Here is a 17368-nt window from a genome sequence, read left to right as displayed (position 1 = left end):
ACTATGAGGACACTATCGCGGTGGTGTTCTAAATGACATCCTTTCTCATCTAGTTTTGCCTCATGCTTTTGTTGGTTCACTCTAAGCCTTTGTGGTGTGTTTCCAATGGATTTACAGCCTTTAAATCATCAATATATCATCATCATCAGATGATAGAACATCTTACATCATAATAAATCATATCTTAGAGATCACAGCAACACCATATCAAGAACGGTGAACTCAAAACACAAGCTAAGACTAGGCTATTTCCCATTGATCTTCAACTCATTATTTCAATTCTTGATTTAATCCAATTGAACTTACAACATTACAAATAAGTTTTTTCCCAAATAAATACACAATAAGGACCTTAGAACTCATTAGCATAAAAGAATCCGACGCTATAGACTAGACAAACACACAGGTCAAGCTAGTAACACTAGTTTTCTCGGTTGACCTTTAAATGATCAACTTGATTACAACTTATGTGAAAACACTATTAAACATTGCAAATACATACTTGGACACTTAGAACATTTATATCATTATCAACACATATAGCATACAAATCATCCTCAACATAAGGCTAAAAAGGCTAGAATAGCATCGCTAGAATGCTTAAATACACCCAACATCAGTTGGGTTGGTTTCAAAAATGTAATTTTTCGTAAATGAGACCCACATGGGATTTTAGTATGATTTTTTTACCCAAAATACAATGGTTCAATATGGGTATCATTATTCTCTTATTAATGAGTAGAATATGATTTTGATAGCTTGGCATCTTGGGAAAGCTCTTTGGAAGGGAAAAGCGGTGATTTAATAAATCTTGTGAGCTTTATTCAATGCCTAGGTAGGATAGGTCTTAACCCTTGTTATATTGAGATAATTCATAGTATTTTTATGATATTTTTTTAGATTTGGGATGGATTTTAGGTGTTGTTGTGATAAATTGAAATACTTGGGATTAGTTGGATCATTTAGCCTATTTTGACTATTGGTTTGGGCATGATTAACTTAGTTATTCCTATTTTAGGTGAAATTAACCTTGTAGGATCTTGTTAGAATAGAAATACCTTAGTTACTCAATTAATGAGAAGATTTTCCTTGGTCACGTGAGTTTAGGATAAAACCTATTCAAATTGGCTTATCATAGGTAAAATTAATCTAGTTGCTCTATATTAGTAGAAATTTCTATCCTAGGACTAGTTGTGGCTTGTTTGAGATTAAATAGTGGATTTAGATACCTTATCCTAGTTTGGGGTATATATTTCTTGGTAAATTATTTTGAGGATTTAAAGTAGGCACTTCGACTCACCTTAGTCCAAGACGTGATAGTTATTGAAGACCCTCTATTATGCTTGTGTACATCTTGGAAGATAGTTATTTTGATGATATTTAGATGCCTGGTAGTTATTGGTTATGATGAATGATCTTGAAAGTAATGCCTAAACAATTATGCTATATATATGGATTGTTGGTCAAGCTTATGATGAGCTATTGAAGATGCTATTGTTTGGCTATAGATTGGGCTAACGAATATACTATTTAATAATCCCTTACTATGATATTAACTAAGACATAAATTATGCTATTTATTATGCTATGGATAAGATTTATTTTATGCCATGGATTAACTATTTATCAAGCAAGGATTAAGCTATGGATTCTTTCAACACTTTTTTCATCCTCTTCAGTTGGCACATATCATAACACATACTTAAATTGCATCTCTGGATCACAATTAACTCAATGATTCCATATTAATTATTCCCTAGGCCAAATCTAGGCTCAAAACCACTTCTTAGTGTATCTAATATTTGTACATCAAAGGCATTAGCACTTGGGGAGTCGAGTTTTCCTCTGTGGCATTCATGATCACCACTATGTAAAAGTCACTCCCTCTTGGGATATCTTCAACTACAGGACATAACCATTAGGATGGCTCAGTTGGATCCCTTAACTTGAATGACCACCTTATGATCATCCCATACAAACTTCAATAACTAGTGTAGAGTCAAGGAAACATCTCCAATTGATATCCATGAACTGAATTTATACTAGGAAGTCAGTGGGTCCTAATTAAATGCATTAATCAACTTTGCTAATTATGTCCATATGGCCACCATTGAAAGTCCTCATACTAATGTGACTTTGGAAAATCTTTCCCAAATCATAATTTTGTTGAGTCAATGTAAAAAGTGGGCAAATGTTCAATCGAAACCCATCATCTATTAGAACTTGATTGACAACCTTGTCCTAATATTTGATAGTGACATACAAAGCTTTGTTATACATTTCTCCTTCAAAGGGTAACTCTTAATTACTAAAATACATACGCTGACTTCCCTTAACCTTGATTATCATGATGGGAAAATACTTACCACTGTTCCTGTTGGCAAATACGTTTCATTGAAGACCTTTAATAATTTTTGTCTATGATACTAGCAACTCATCAGTAGTGCTAGAATAGAAATTTAGGATGGGGTCTCCCTAAATGCTTGATAATGACATAGTCCATTTGTTTTCGGTTAATTCTCCTCTAAAACTCTTCATCTTCTCCTTTAGTTATTGGCCTTTTGAGGGGTCCTTTATATATGCTTCATTCACTAACTCTTTGGGAGTATAGTATCGACCCGATTGAGTCATCCCATGAGCAACAGTCATCTCTACAGTAAATTATTTATTTGTCGACACTAAGGAAAAATCTTGGTCTGGGACTATTAATACCATGAACTATGGCTTCTCACCGATACTTAAGGTAGCCACGACCTCCTCTATTTTCTCTACCTTGACTTTTTTCTCTATTTTATCTGACTTTCCTAGGGTTATAGACTTTCTTACGAACTATTTATCCTCAGTCTCAATAATATTAATGGTAGGCCCTTCATGGTTCAATAAAAGGATTATTATTAATATTTGACACTGGCACCTAAATAGTAATGACGTTTTGATCAATCCAATCTTAGATCTTGTACTTCAAGTTGATACAATCCTTAGTCAAGTGTACGATGCCTCTTGAATGATATGTATAATTTTGGTCAACTTAAAAGAATCAATAATTGGTACTAGTAGGGTCTTATTAGATAGGTTGAATATATATAGTCATACTTAATCTTTCAAAGAGTTGAGTCCGACTTTCAGCTAATAGAGTAAAGAACCTGGGGGGTTTCTTTTCTATATTGGGATCGAGAATGTTATTTTTACTGGATGGCAGAGGCACTTGAGGGTAATTTTAGATATTTAGGAGAGGAACTTTATAGGTAGTTTGGATGTTCTATTAGTTTGGCAATGGAGCTTGGTAATTTGGTTGGTTATTTGGGTATAGAGTTGGGTATAGAAAATAGTTGAATATTTTGTGAAACTGGAGAGTATATAGGCCGTGAGGGAGTTCCTTCATGAATAAAGGTCTTTTTAAGTTTGGAGCTAAAATATATGAAACTTACATCCTTTTTATTCTTCTTTAAAAATCCTGATGATCCTAACTATTTTAGGGTCTTACTGATTTTTCCCATTTCGATACCCTTCTAAACTATTTTTCCAATCTTAACAAAATTATAAAATATTTCAGAAAGTGCAAATAACATTTTATCATTAAATTTTAGTTCCTAGGCATGAGATAATAATGCTACCATTTTTTCTTCCCTTTTGCGGGCCAAACTTTTGTTGCTTCTTTTCTCCGTCGATAAGCATACTCATGGAAATATTCATTAGACTGTTGCTTGGTTTTATCCAAGGAACACTGATTTGGAACTATTTCTATTTTCTAGGTGAATCTCTGGGAAAAATCCTTAGCCCAAACTTCCCATCTGGGCCATTTTTTCAAATTTTGTAAAGTAAACTATCTAAAGCTTCACCACTCAAACTTTGACTGAACAAACTTATTAGTAATGATTCATTCTTGCCAACTCCAACTATTTGATCATAGTATCTACTTAGATGGTACATGGGATTCCTAGTACCATTCAACATTTCAAATTTTAAAACCTTATAGCCTTCAGGTAGATTCAAATCAAGATGTATACACAAGTCTTCATAGATAAACACCATATTTTCAAATGTACCACGGAGATATCTTATCATAGAAATCTCTATATTTACCACTATATATATTTTTTATGTTTTTCTTCCATAAACTTTTACCCCTTTTCCTTCTTCTCATAGTAGTCAATCTTGATATTTGGAAAAGTAGCATGTAGCTCTGGGTAGTAGGGACATGGAATATTGTTAAAGGAACAGGCTAGACATGTGATGAATTTTGAATGGCTGAAATGGAATTTGCGTATATGGGAGTGAAGTTGTATAGGTTATTGGAAGGGATATTTTGGGAATCATTGATGTATTAGAGGAGTTTAGCTGGTGGAAGAAGAGATTTTGGGGATAGTTTACATCTGGCTTATTATTTTGATTAGTATGTTAGGTAGGTAGGGTATGAGGTCATATTATTAATGACGAGGTCTATGGATGGTCTAGGAGTAGAGGCAAACGAGATTTTGCATAGTTGAATTTTGTGATTAGGAGAGTTAATAGAAGGAAATTGGAGCAGATAGAAGACAATTGGAGTAGAGGCCTAAAGTCCTTTGGGACAAGTGTGTCAGCACTGATGGCTAGGTTAGCCAGATCCTTAGTGCACTTCATCTAATCTTGGAGCATTTCCAACTTCTTAACAAGTTCACCAATTACTTTATTTTGTTTGGTTATCATGTTATCCCTTACAGTGATTTCTATCAAGGCATTGTCTTTATTATTACCAATCATTTTCTCTTTTTCTTTAGACGAGCAATGGTAAGGAGAAAAAACTTTATTAGCCTTCAACCTGGTGTAGTAAAGATGCTTTGCCAACTTTTAATACTGACCAGTTACTATTTATTACTTGATAAAGTAAAATAACTCAAAAGGTAAATACGTTAGCTTCTATTTACAACGATAAATGCAAGCTATTCGACAAAAAGTAAGCACTTAAAAGTTGCTCTCACCAAAGTTAAATAGATCCAATGATTAAGTATTGATTTGGATAGAACTTTATATATTCATTTTTGGTAAATAAGTTTGATAGGAAGGTTGACTTCTTCTGAACTTAGATTCTTCTGCTCTCCAACTTGTTAAATTTTGAACTTCTTCACCATAAATAGGGGAAATAGAATGTATAAAAGAGGCCAAGCCTTAGGTAGGTTGCCTATGTATCCCACTGGTGAATTCAGGCCTAACGTAGTTCAAATTACAAAATGATAATTTCAAAGTTTTTGAATTACAACATAGTTCGAATTACATCAAGCTAAACCCAGCATAGTTTGAATTACCTAAAGATAATCTAATCATACCATCTCTAAAATAGATAAAGAGACTAGGCTCGAAAAGAGCTTCCTGTGTCCCCCTATGGGCTCAAGTCACGCATAGCTCTTGAATACAAGGAAATGAAATTAAATATAAAATCATAAGGTGAAATATAAATCTAAGTTCTACTGGAGCTGCTCTTTGTTTTTCTTCAATAACCGGGTGAGGATCCTATTCTCTCGTCACTAGGACCTTCATCAGTTTTGTTTTTTCCTTTTGTGGGGAAATTGTTCTCCAACATTGGGTTTGAAACATTATTTCAAACTCTCTTATATGATGCTCAAATTTTGGGAATGTTGCAAATGACCTTGAGATGTCAAGGATTTCTCGATCGATATCAGCAATATGTCTTTTCACCAAAGTAGTCTCCTCGTAACATCTTTTTTTTATTTCAATTCTACAAATTTCATTTTCGATGCAACTATTTCCTCAGATTTTAGCAATTTTCTTCAAGAATAGATCTTTACTTTCTTCATCGCTCACCAAGTCGATAATCGAGATTAGTGAATTGATATGTCTTTGTAACATCTTAATAAGTCAATCTCTTATTTAACAGAAGTAAAGATTTAGAGGTTTCATGGAAAGTTTTAGGATTTCTTGAAAAGTTTGAAAGACTTGGATTAATTTGGTTGGACTTTTAGATAGTGGATTTATATTTCTGCCTAAAGGATCTTAAAAAAGATAGGAGTGTATCCATTTATCTTTAATTAGTGCAACACATAGAACATAAAATAATTATACAACATAATAGCAAATAATAGCATGTAAATATTTGCTTCCTAAATTTGGTGATCTTTTTATGTCAGGGGTGAGCCTAAACGCCAAATATTAGGATAGAATGAACCAAGAAATTAACAAAGATGCTTCTAACATATCACAATGCACAAAATATGCTTGTTGATAATTGGATTGTAAAACCCATTGACACATAGATGGATATTCTAAATATAGAGTCAATACCAAGAATCGATTCGACTAAGGTATATGCATGGATGGCCTAAATTGAAAGGGAAGCATAGCTCTATCTTAAGTTTTTCTAAGATTTAGATTACTAGACACAAGGTTTCTGAGCAAAATACTCAAATGAGAAGGCTACCCGGTCACACAAAAAAAGAACCAGACAAACAATGCATATGTCAAATCATCTAAAATTTTGAGTTTTGAAAGAAAATTTGTGGGTGCGCAAAATACACCTCGTGTGTACTGTGACTATGTTAATTTTTCAAAGTAGAAGAAGTATGAATGGTATGACAATATATATGATTAAAAAATAATTAAAATTTAAACAAGTAAAACACAAAAGTGCTAGCCACCCAAAATTAGAAAAAACTTTTGTTAGAACCTAGATGAATCTCCAGCAGAGACGTCATTTCTATTATGAAGTATTTTGAACTCAATCAAAATATCATAACATTGGTAAATTGTTCTTTTTAAAGGAAAAAAGTGGAAGGAAAAAGAGTTGCCGCTTAATTTTTGGAAAAAATAAGAAAACCATTTTTAAAAAGGTATTTAATAGGACCTTTATTTTAAAATTAGAGATCTTGATAAGAGTTGAAGTCAATTTTTAAAGAATGTATTAGGCACTTTAAAAATTTTGCAAACTGTGGTGACCAGAGAATTTAAAACATTGTGGCTAAAATAATTTTAAGGATAATTTTGTCACGTCTTACATCTAATGATTAAAAAGAACACAGTTTTTATGATGTTTATGTTTTTCGCTCACAAGTGAGAATTGAGGCTAACACGGTATATATGTTTCACTTTAAAAATGAAGAGAACTCTTGGAGGGAATATAAAAAAAATAATAAGATTAGACATTGTTTATCTAAAACTAAATTCTTATTTCAAAGGAAAACTTGATTAGAAATTTTGAAATAATTTTTCATGATTTGACACATAGGAGTAACTTGAAGTCCATGAAGAAATTAATGAAATAAATGTTACTTATACAAAGGACATAAGATAAAAGCTAAGAATGAGAAATAATTTAGGCCTTCGCCCAAAATCTAGTATTTGTTATTTTTCTCACTTACTTTTTCTGATCGTCTGATGAGAAGTGGGTTTTAAAAAAATGATGGGAATATTTTTTGTAACCCATTTCTCTTTATTTTCGGTTAATCACAAGAAATGGATTAGGTTGAATCAATAGAATATAATATATTTTGGAATTCCCAAACACAACAAAATAATGCCAGTAGAAGAAAAAAGTCTGAATGAACTTGTTGCGACCATTCGTACAAAAGAAAAAGGATGAATTTGTATTTGAAAACTAAGTTCAATGGCAGACATAGAGAAAACAAAGTATTTGACATTTATGTAATAAAGATGTGCAGCATCTAGATCCAACATAGAATAAGATCAAAAATTAAATTTTTGAATCCTTAAATAACTGAAGAACTATTCTGAGAAAACATAATAACTCAAAAAATAGATCAAATCATATGAAGAAATAATTTTGACATAAAGCTACTAACATTTGAAATTTTTTTAAAATTAGTACTTCTCAAATTTAGAAGAAATCGACACTCACATGAAAGCAAAATTCAATATAATATGTTTCACATGGATCTAGTTTCACTTTAAGAAAAATGAATTTCATCCCTATATTCCAAAGGCTAAAAAAGTAGAAAATTTTAACTCAAAATCATATTTTTAGCTAACTTGATTTACTTGTACCAAAGAAAACACACAAGCTTGGAAGAGAGGTGATTAGAGGCCAAGGAACGTTTGAAAGTAAGTGCTAAAATAGACTTCAACCAGACTCAAACTTGAGTTGAACATGAGTGACCTTATTATTTGACTACAATGAAGTAAATAATCCATTCAAAGGAGAAAATCAAGCTGACGCACGCCAAATATATTATAGACATCATTTTTTTTATCATATATAAGCTAGGAACAATGAATGAAAATCTTTATGTTCGGACATGATTTTGAGCCAAACTTAAAACTTTTTCATAACTCAAAGATATACACTTGTTTTTAAACTCCCTTACCAAAATGCGCAGAAGCATACATAAAAAATAACAAAAAGGTTTTAACAAAAATACACACCTCAGAACAAATGTTTATAGTAGCATGCTAGAGGCAAAATTAGATTTTAACATATACTCAAGACACCATAGTCCATACAAACTAGACGTTCATTTTTTCAAACATGTAGTATGTAGAATCATCAGAGAAGGAATAAAAAACAGACTTAAAGGCTCAAACCATTAGAAAAATTCTCTGAACATGATGACTTCAATAAATTAAACTAAATCTTATATAATATAGAAAGACAATTTTAGAAAGAAGGTACTCAAGATCAAGTTATTGATGAATGGTAACTCTCAAAATAAAACTTCTTAAATCCATTATATAGAAAATGAAAAATCGATGTTAACATTATCATTGTACAAAGAGCATTCTACTTTACATGTCTTATTAAAAAAATGCTTTTCCTAAAATCAAAGAGTCATCCATGTTCTTTGAAAAGGTAACGGAATAACATGAATATTGAGAGAACACTAGAACATAATTTCTGATAACGCTTATATGGAGGGATGGACATTGAATGTTGAGCTTGAAGCAAATTAAAGTTAAGTAATCTAAATTGACCAAAGTCACTCTATTTCAGGAGTAATTATGAGTATGAGGTTGAGATATACCCAAAATTAGATTAAGATTAGCCCATTATGTGAGAGAAAATCATACAAATGGTGGAGGAAGGAATTAATTTTAAGCACTTAGAGGGAAAGAAGGGAGTTTTCTATGAAGTATTCCTTTCGCATCTCATTATCCTCACGTGAACATCTCTCTACCCCATACCTCTTCTAAGCATCTTGAACTAAACAATGAACGAAAAAATAAGATAACATGACTGGAAAATATAGGAAAGAAAAATTTATTAAATATTTGAAAATAGGGAGAAGGTAGAAGATGGTGACACCATGACGTGTTTGCATTTTCATATTAACATCCCTCTATATTATACTTCATCGCTATAGAAACAAAGTGAGTATGCCAATATAAACATAAATAAAACTTATTCGCAAGCAAACTTTATTTCATGAAATTGTTGTATTCAACGGAAAATAGGAGTGGTGAAATTCTAAAGACTATTTTAAGAGCGACGAAATTACAAAGTTCTAAATATCATAAGATATCCATACCTTTATCCTTTTATGTCCAAAAGAACACTTCTTCGTCGCTCTATTCTCCAGAAAGTACAACCAAAAGCAAGATGAGGTTTTATTTAAAATAGAGACCAATTAAGCAATAAGTAAATTATGGCCACACAACAATATATAAAGAAAGCAGCAATTAGGGGAGATGATTAACCAAAAAAGGAACAAAATAAAATGAAATAAAGGTGAAGCGTGGAAGTGACAATAGTAACAACATAAATTAAAAAATATTGCACTTAGGATTGAAAAGAGGCTACCTTCTTTGGGACAGTAAACCTAGATGACAATCAGTTTTCATACCATATTGAGATGCGGGTAATAAAAAATTAATGTAAAGTGAGTATTAATGTCAACCGAAAAAACATAACAAAACAAAGAGAGAACTTAGTGAATGTAACTTAGTGAATGGAACTTAGTGAATGGGAGAGTATGATAAAATTCAAATACTTCTATTTTCTCTACCACTTTTCTTATATCCTAAAGGGGTGAACAATACTCCCCTTTTATATGCAAAAGGTGGGTTGCAAAGGCTTCTTTGAGAACCTTTGAAATTTTTAAAAATTTGAGTGGGATAAATGATGGTTTAGAGTATTGAGGAAGAGAAAATTACCTTTTTAGAGGGGATTTGAAAGACAAACTCGGTGGAGATTTTGATTTTGACGATTTGAGTTTTTCAAAGTGAATTATTTTTTTTCGCCAACCGAGTCGTGGAAATGAAAGGGTTATTAGCTGCTAAATTTTTATACTCTTTCCTTCCAGAGGTTAAATTGACCTCTTGGGGAGTTTGACAACTCCCTTCTTTAAGAAAAGAGTTAAAAGGACATGGGTGATGAGAAAATGACAATGGTGATAGGGAACAAAGAGAGAGAATAAGAGAAGAGAGATGGAGACCACCGTAATTAACCATTATCCAATGATCCGATTGTTAGTCAGCAATTAGAGGAGATGAGCGATAGAGAGGGCGGTTATAAAGAGGGGGAAAACATCTTATTAGGCTTAGTTAGAATAAGTATTTGGTTGGGTCAAATATTTTGGGCAACAAAATTATGAAAATAAATGTATTGGCTCAAATATTTATAAGAGGCTAATTTTAGTAAGGAAAGTGGCCAAATTAAGGTCGATTTTAGACAAACCTAATAAAATTAATTATTTAATTAATCAATTTAGATTTCTTATACTAACTAGAGAAAATTGAAGGAAATGTGTCTTTTAAGTATTGAATGAAGAATTGGTGACACTGATCAACTTAAAGGGTCAAACATCATTAGAAAACTTGATTAAGTTAATTGTGGACTTGATTAATATTTTTAAAACCTCCTAATATTTTCAAAAATATAAATCAAACGAACCCACACCTCTCTTCAATCAAAATCAACCAGTCTCTTTCCTCTCTCTTAATAGCTTCTCTCAACTCTCTCCCAACCAACAGTTTTGTAAATTTCTTCTTTCAATCCTCGGCGACTTCAACATCTGACAAAAAATAGTTGGGGTTTGAGTTCCTTTTTGACTTTAACCTTCAATCGATATGACAGTCTTGCTTCATTATTGTTCTTGGTAAAAATGGTGATATTGTTGTTTTTTTGTTGAACAAAATCGTGCTACTATTTTTTGTTTTATCCAGCAGATTATCTATCTAGTGCAATATATTAACCATCTGATGTAATAGATTTGTCAAATGATGCAACAAATCAACCATCTGATGCACCAGAAGAACCATCAGATTATAATTCTTATACAACACATTAATCATCTGATGCAACAGATTTAGCATATGATATAATAGTTTAACTAACTGATGTAACAGATTAATCATATGTTGAAACAGATTAAGCATCAGATAAAAACCTTAACACAATTGATTAACCATCTAATACAACTGATTAACCATTTGATGCAATGAAAGAACCATCGAATTAATAATCTGATGCAACAGATAAACCTCCTATCAGATAAAATCCTATCAACTCTTCCAACAGGACATGTCCAAGACATGATTTTTTCAACTGATCATTCATCTGCCATGATAGACAATCTTATGTTGGAAGAAATCTAAATAATATTGACCGTTCATAATTGTTCCAACAGATCACTCATGTGTTGCAATAGATGTGTGACCTATTGCACAGACCATTCATCTTTCTCAACGGATGAGTGATATATTTTGTATTATTGCACCAGATTAATCAGTCGTTGCCGTAGGTTAGTTAATTGTTTCGACAGATTACTCATATGTTGCAACAAATATGTGATCTATTGCACAGACCATTCATCTTTCTCAATAGATGAGTGATATATTTTGTATTGTTGCAAAATATTACTCAACCATTGCTACATGTTATTTAACTGTTCCAATAGATCACTCATATGTTGCAATAAATATGTGATCTGCTGTATAGACTATTTATTTTTCTCAATAGATGAGTGACATATTTTGTATTGTTGCAATAGATTACTCATCCATTGCAACAGGTTATTTAACTGTTTCAACAGATCACTCATATTGCAATAATATGTGATCTATTCCACAGACCATTTATCTGTATTATAAGATGAGTGGTATATTTTGTATTATTGCAACAAATTACTCATCCACTGCAATAAGTTTGTTATATGTTGCAGCAGGTATATTACCTAGTGCAACAGATAAGTGATCCGTTGGAACTGTTATTTTACAATTTTGCTTATTAGATTTACTATTATCCTTTTTTAACGATCCATTAATTAACTATAATATTTTTTTTATGTTCTTATTAATTTTAGATAATATGGCTCCCAAAAGAATAGAAACCGAATCAAGTCCAAGTAAAGGATCAAGTGAAGCAGCTAGGCTAAATACATAACTCTATGAGCTTGCTTTACAAATGTTATCTTAATCAGGAGCAGAATATGATGAACACGGGGAGGATGAATATTTCAAAAGAGTTGATCCAAATGCTAATAGCCCTTCCGCTAAAGAGTTGGTCAAAACTTTCAGCATTGATCGTTATCCTATGAAAATGAAGTGTGATGGTGCCACAAATTTAACGAGTGATTTTGCTATTAAGTAATCCTTGGGAAAATCTTTTGATGCCTTCAAAAAAATTCTTTGAGAATAAAAATTTGATGTTTATTTTAGGAACAGCTGCTTTGAGAAATATCTTGATTTGCCCGAGGACAACAATGCTCGTTTCCAAATAAAAATGGTATATCAACTTCTCAAGGTAGGTTTATGTATGAAAACAAAGATAATATAGATGAGGTATGGATAAATTACTATGGCATGCCTATTTTGTTTTGTTGGAAGGAGTTTTCCATAGTTACCAGACTAAAATGTTATCCTCCTTCTCTATTCTAACCCAAAAGAAAGCACCCCACACACCCAAAAAAGACAAAGGCAAGCCATGAGATCATGCCTAGTGTCCATTATTGGTCCAAGCTTCAAAAACCAAAATTTGATAGAAGCGTTAAAAGGTAAAAAACTTTCAATGAAGCACAAGCAGTCATTGTGCTTGGTTTGGTTTGTACATAATATTCTTTAGGCGAGAGATGTTAACAACAACATAAGTTTTGGTTTAATAAAGCTCTCTGAGGATCTTGAGGCATTTAACAGCTATCCTTGGGGTTATGAAAGCTTTAAAATGATTGTCCAATATTTGTTGACTCCATTAGCGCCAAAAACGGTTAACTTATATGGCTTTCCATAGGCTTTCATGCTAAATGTTTCTTTGTTTTATTATGATATCATTCATTTTTTCTACTCAATAATAGTTTTGATTTGTTGGCGTTATTTTATAGGCTTGGGTGTTTAAAGTCATTCCTTATTTGAGACAACAAGTGAACTACCAGGAAGAAGTTTCCTATCCAAGAATCTTGAGATGGTTGTTATCCAAAACTGATAAAAATGCAAAATTTCTTGATCTCTTCAACCCTTCGAAAGATGTAGTAAGTATAATTATAATTAATTTTTTATTTTAATTAATGATTTTTTTGAATGATCTAATCGTCATTCTAATAAATGTAATGATTTATGTTAGATTGTGCATCCGTCGCTAGTTTCGACCAATCGAGAGTTGAAGGTGCTATTTTTTCTTACTTTACGATATGTGCAAACTTTATTGGACCCTAAGGTCATCGACAGAATAAAAATAGAATTGGTTGGAGCAGCAACCATTACTAGAAGAATAATTTTGGAGGGTGAGCTTGTTATTATTGATGGTCTTAGTAGTGATGGAGCTATTGGTGGTAGTAGTGGTGCTACTGGTGTTGCTAATGATGCTTATCTTATAGTATTTAAAGCAAACTATTATGAGTATGATCATACTAGTTATACAGATTTTGCCTCTCCCAGCGAATGTTCTGCATCAAATGTCAAGACTGTAGGGCAAAACATGATATAGTGATTAATGCTATTATTACATTAACTGCTTCTGTAAAGGAATTGCAATCTAAGAGGCGTGTCATTCCATCAAAGATGATTTTATTTCCATCCACTCTATTAGAGATTAAGGATAAGAAGAGAAGGAAAGTGATTTCTAAGGCATTATCAAGCATTCAAAAAAGCAAAATTACAACTCTTGTGTCTGTGTGTTGTACTGAGCAATGTACAATGTCAAAAGGAGAGCATCGTAAATGAAACAAGGTGAATATATATGTCTTCCAACTAACAAACAGATACATTTCTATTTTAACAGATGACACATCTGCTGAAAATTATCAAACAGATATATACATCTGTTGACAATGTTGACTAACTTATTACACCAGATAAAGTACCTATTTGACATATGTATCGTCCATTTTAGCAAATTAAACAGCTCTTCTTACTGCTTTAATTTGTACCAACAGATGACCTGTCTGCTGCAATAGATGAGTCATATATTGCAACAGATAGTTCATTCGTTGGAAATTATCATACAGATTTTCCTCATGTAGAAATTTGACCCAACATTTGATTCATTGTTACAACAGAAATATAATTTGTTTGGGATAATTTAAAACAGGAGGAAGACCTGTTTGATTTTCTAGAATAGATGAGTTATCCTTTTTTATTTTGTTGTATCTCCGTAATTAGCATTGACCAATTCTAGCTTTCCAGGTGGATGTAGAAGCTACTGCTGAACATTATTGACAATATGCTACTCTACTCTTTTTAAGGAAATACAGAGAACAGAAAGCATAGAAACCGTACGTAAGTGACAATAAAAATCCACGACAAGCAAAGCCAAATTCCATAGCACTGGATGAAGAACCATTTATTCATATTGAGTAGATCTTTATAGGTTGAGTATTTCAAAGTAATAACCTCACACCTCATTAGGAATCCTTGGCATCAATACTTAAATTATTGATGTATTTGTTGAGATCTGTACCCATAACTATTTTTTTTACATTTCATTTATTCGTTGATTTTATTTCAGCTAATTTCTTAAGGTTTTGATTTATTTTATTTTGTCCATGAATTTTATTTTTTCCTTAGATTTGAACTTATTAATTGAAATGGAATACTAGATTCAAATATTGCAACTGATAATGTATCTATTTCAACAGACGACACATTTGTTGGAAAATATCAAACAAATTTGACATATGTTGCAACAGGTAGGTAATCTATTGTAATTTATCAAACAGGTCTTCCTACTGCTGCAACAGATAGACTTAGATAGAAACACCAACATAATTCAATAGATGACCAAACTATTGCAACAGATAAACTATATGTCAGAACAGGTAGAATATCTATTACAACGGATGGAGAATTTGTTGCATTAAAAAAATTCAACTTTCATTGGACATAAAAAATTTCCACTACATGTAAAAAAATGAAAGTGAATTGAAATAAAAAAGGCGAAACCCATCGACAGTGTTCAGTTCGAATACCTAAACTAAAATAGAGATCAAGTAGACAGTGTTCATTTTAAACATGTAAAATAAAATAGGCACAAATGTGTCAGGTTGGCACTTTTTGCTGACTTGCCATTTGATTTGGCCCCCAACAGTCATTTCCCCACCCCCCAATGTCTTATATATTCATCTTTTTCTAAAATTTAACCCTAAATTCCCAAATCTTCTTCTTCGTCGTCATCTTTTTTTTATCTATCCAAATTCTTTAAATTATTTGCATTTGTTCTTTCTTTTCTTCATCTTTTTTTATTTTTTCCAACTGAGTTTGACAATGTCAAGCGCATCTTCCACTATTTTTTGTGAAAATGATTTCTGCTATTGTAAGTGCGGTCATAAAGGTCTATTGAAAACTTCTTGGTCTCAACAAAATCTAGGTCGTAGATTTTTTACTTGTAAGATTTCAAAGGTAATATTTTTTTTTATTTAATTAATTAATTATTGACTTATAATTTTGTTCTTATTTTTATAGAAATTGGGTGGATGAAATTACTTTGATTGGTATGAAGAACGACACCCTTCACAAGAAAATCATGTAATCTAGGGTTTGTTGAAGAAAGTCAAGTCTTCTAAAGAGAAACAAACTCTAGCAAGAAGATACTATATTATTGACGTTATTGCTACTGGTTTGGTGGTGTTAGGCACATGGATTTTCAAGCCTAATTTCTGAAATTTTCATGGTGGTGTATTTGCTACTGGTTTGGTGTTGTCGAGCACATGGATATTCAAATATAATTGTTGCTAAATATCAAATAGATTTAGGCATATGTTATAAAATTTAGGTCATCTATTAGAAATTATCAAACAGGTTTTTCCACTTTTACAATAGATTAGATTTAGATTAGATAGAAATAACTTCGGCATAATGCAACAGATGACCAACCTATTACAACAGATAAACTATCTGCTAGAACAGATAAAATATATTTTACAATAGATTGACAATCTATTGCATTATAAGAAACTCAGCTTTCATTCAATAGAAAAAAATTATTGCCAGTGCATATACATGTAATTTAAAGTAAAGTAAAGTATGACTTGAAATAAAAAATTATTATTTCACAGGCTCTTCTATATACACAGGCTCCAAGAGTCTAGTTATTACCCCATAAGCCCAGACCACTTGCAGGTTTTCCATAGTGTTGTCGCATAAAAGGGTTGTTAGCTCGGCCATTACTATGCCGGTCAGCAAACATTCAATATGTGAAAGAGAGTGCAAGCCCTCGCATAATCGGTATCATTTTTAGGAAGGTTTGTACCTTTGTTTCAACCTTCAAAATCCATTGATTTATTTATCAACAGCTCCTTTGGAAAATGATTCATTAGTTTACTCTCTCTCAACAAGATGGGCAATAGCTCCATCATTTGCTGCATGAGGAGAAAAAGATCAACTTCATCGATGGTAGGTTTGTTGCAGTCATAAACTTTGATATTTCCCTCCTTAAGTAGTATCTCAACAACCCGATAATGTATGCCGTTCACACTAATGACTGCAAGAATCCTCTGTAACTTGGCCCAGCTCTTGCCATGTGGATTTGGCCTCTCTCCTCTAACATATTTTATCATTTCTTCTTCCTCTAAGTCCAACATAGAAACTAAGAAATCAAGTCCCGCGCCATAGTATGATACTTCAGAATTGAGTTGATCGTACTTATCCTTGAGCTTTTTATAGAAGCTGAGGTCTATTATCCTATCGGCAGCGTCATAAGATTTTGCGTACATTAATTTATTTTTCCTCATGATGCATAGAATTTTGTCAACATGCTGTGATATAAGAAAACAATTTTTAAATAGGTTAGTAATTGTAAACATGGTTCATCTATTGCATAGGGTTGTCTGAATCAATAATCCAACACAACTTATGCAATAGATGGATAGTAAGTTGCAACAGAACCACTACCAGTTGCACCAGAATACCCAGCTATTGCAACAAATTTCACATCTGTTGAGTAGCTTCTTCTTAATAGGGCAGATTAGATTAGAAGGTTAGGTTAGGAAAAGTAAAC

This window comes from Capsicum annuum, chromosome 11, assembly GCF_002878395.1.
Source record: "Capsicum annuum cultivar UCD-10X-F1 chromosome 11, UCD10Xv1.1, whole genome shotgun sequence".
In the NCBI taxonomy this organism is placed as follows: Eukaryota; Viridiplantae; Streptophyta; class Magnoliopsida; order Solanales; family Solanaceae; genus Capsicum; species Capsicum annuum.
This window is presented reverse-complemented; position numbering follows the sequence as displayed.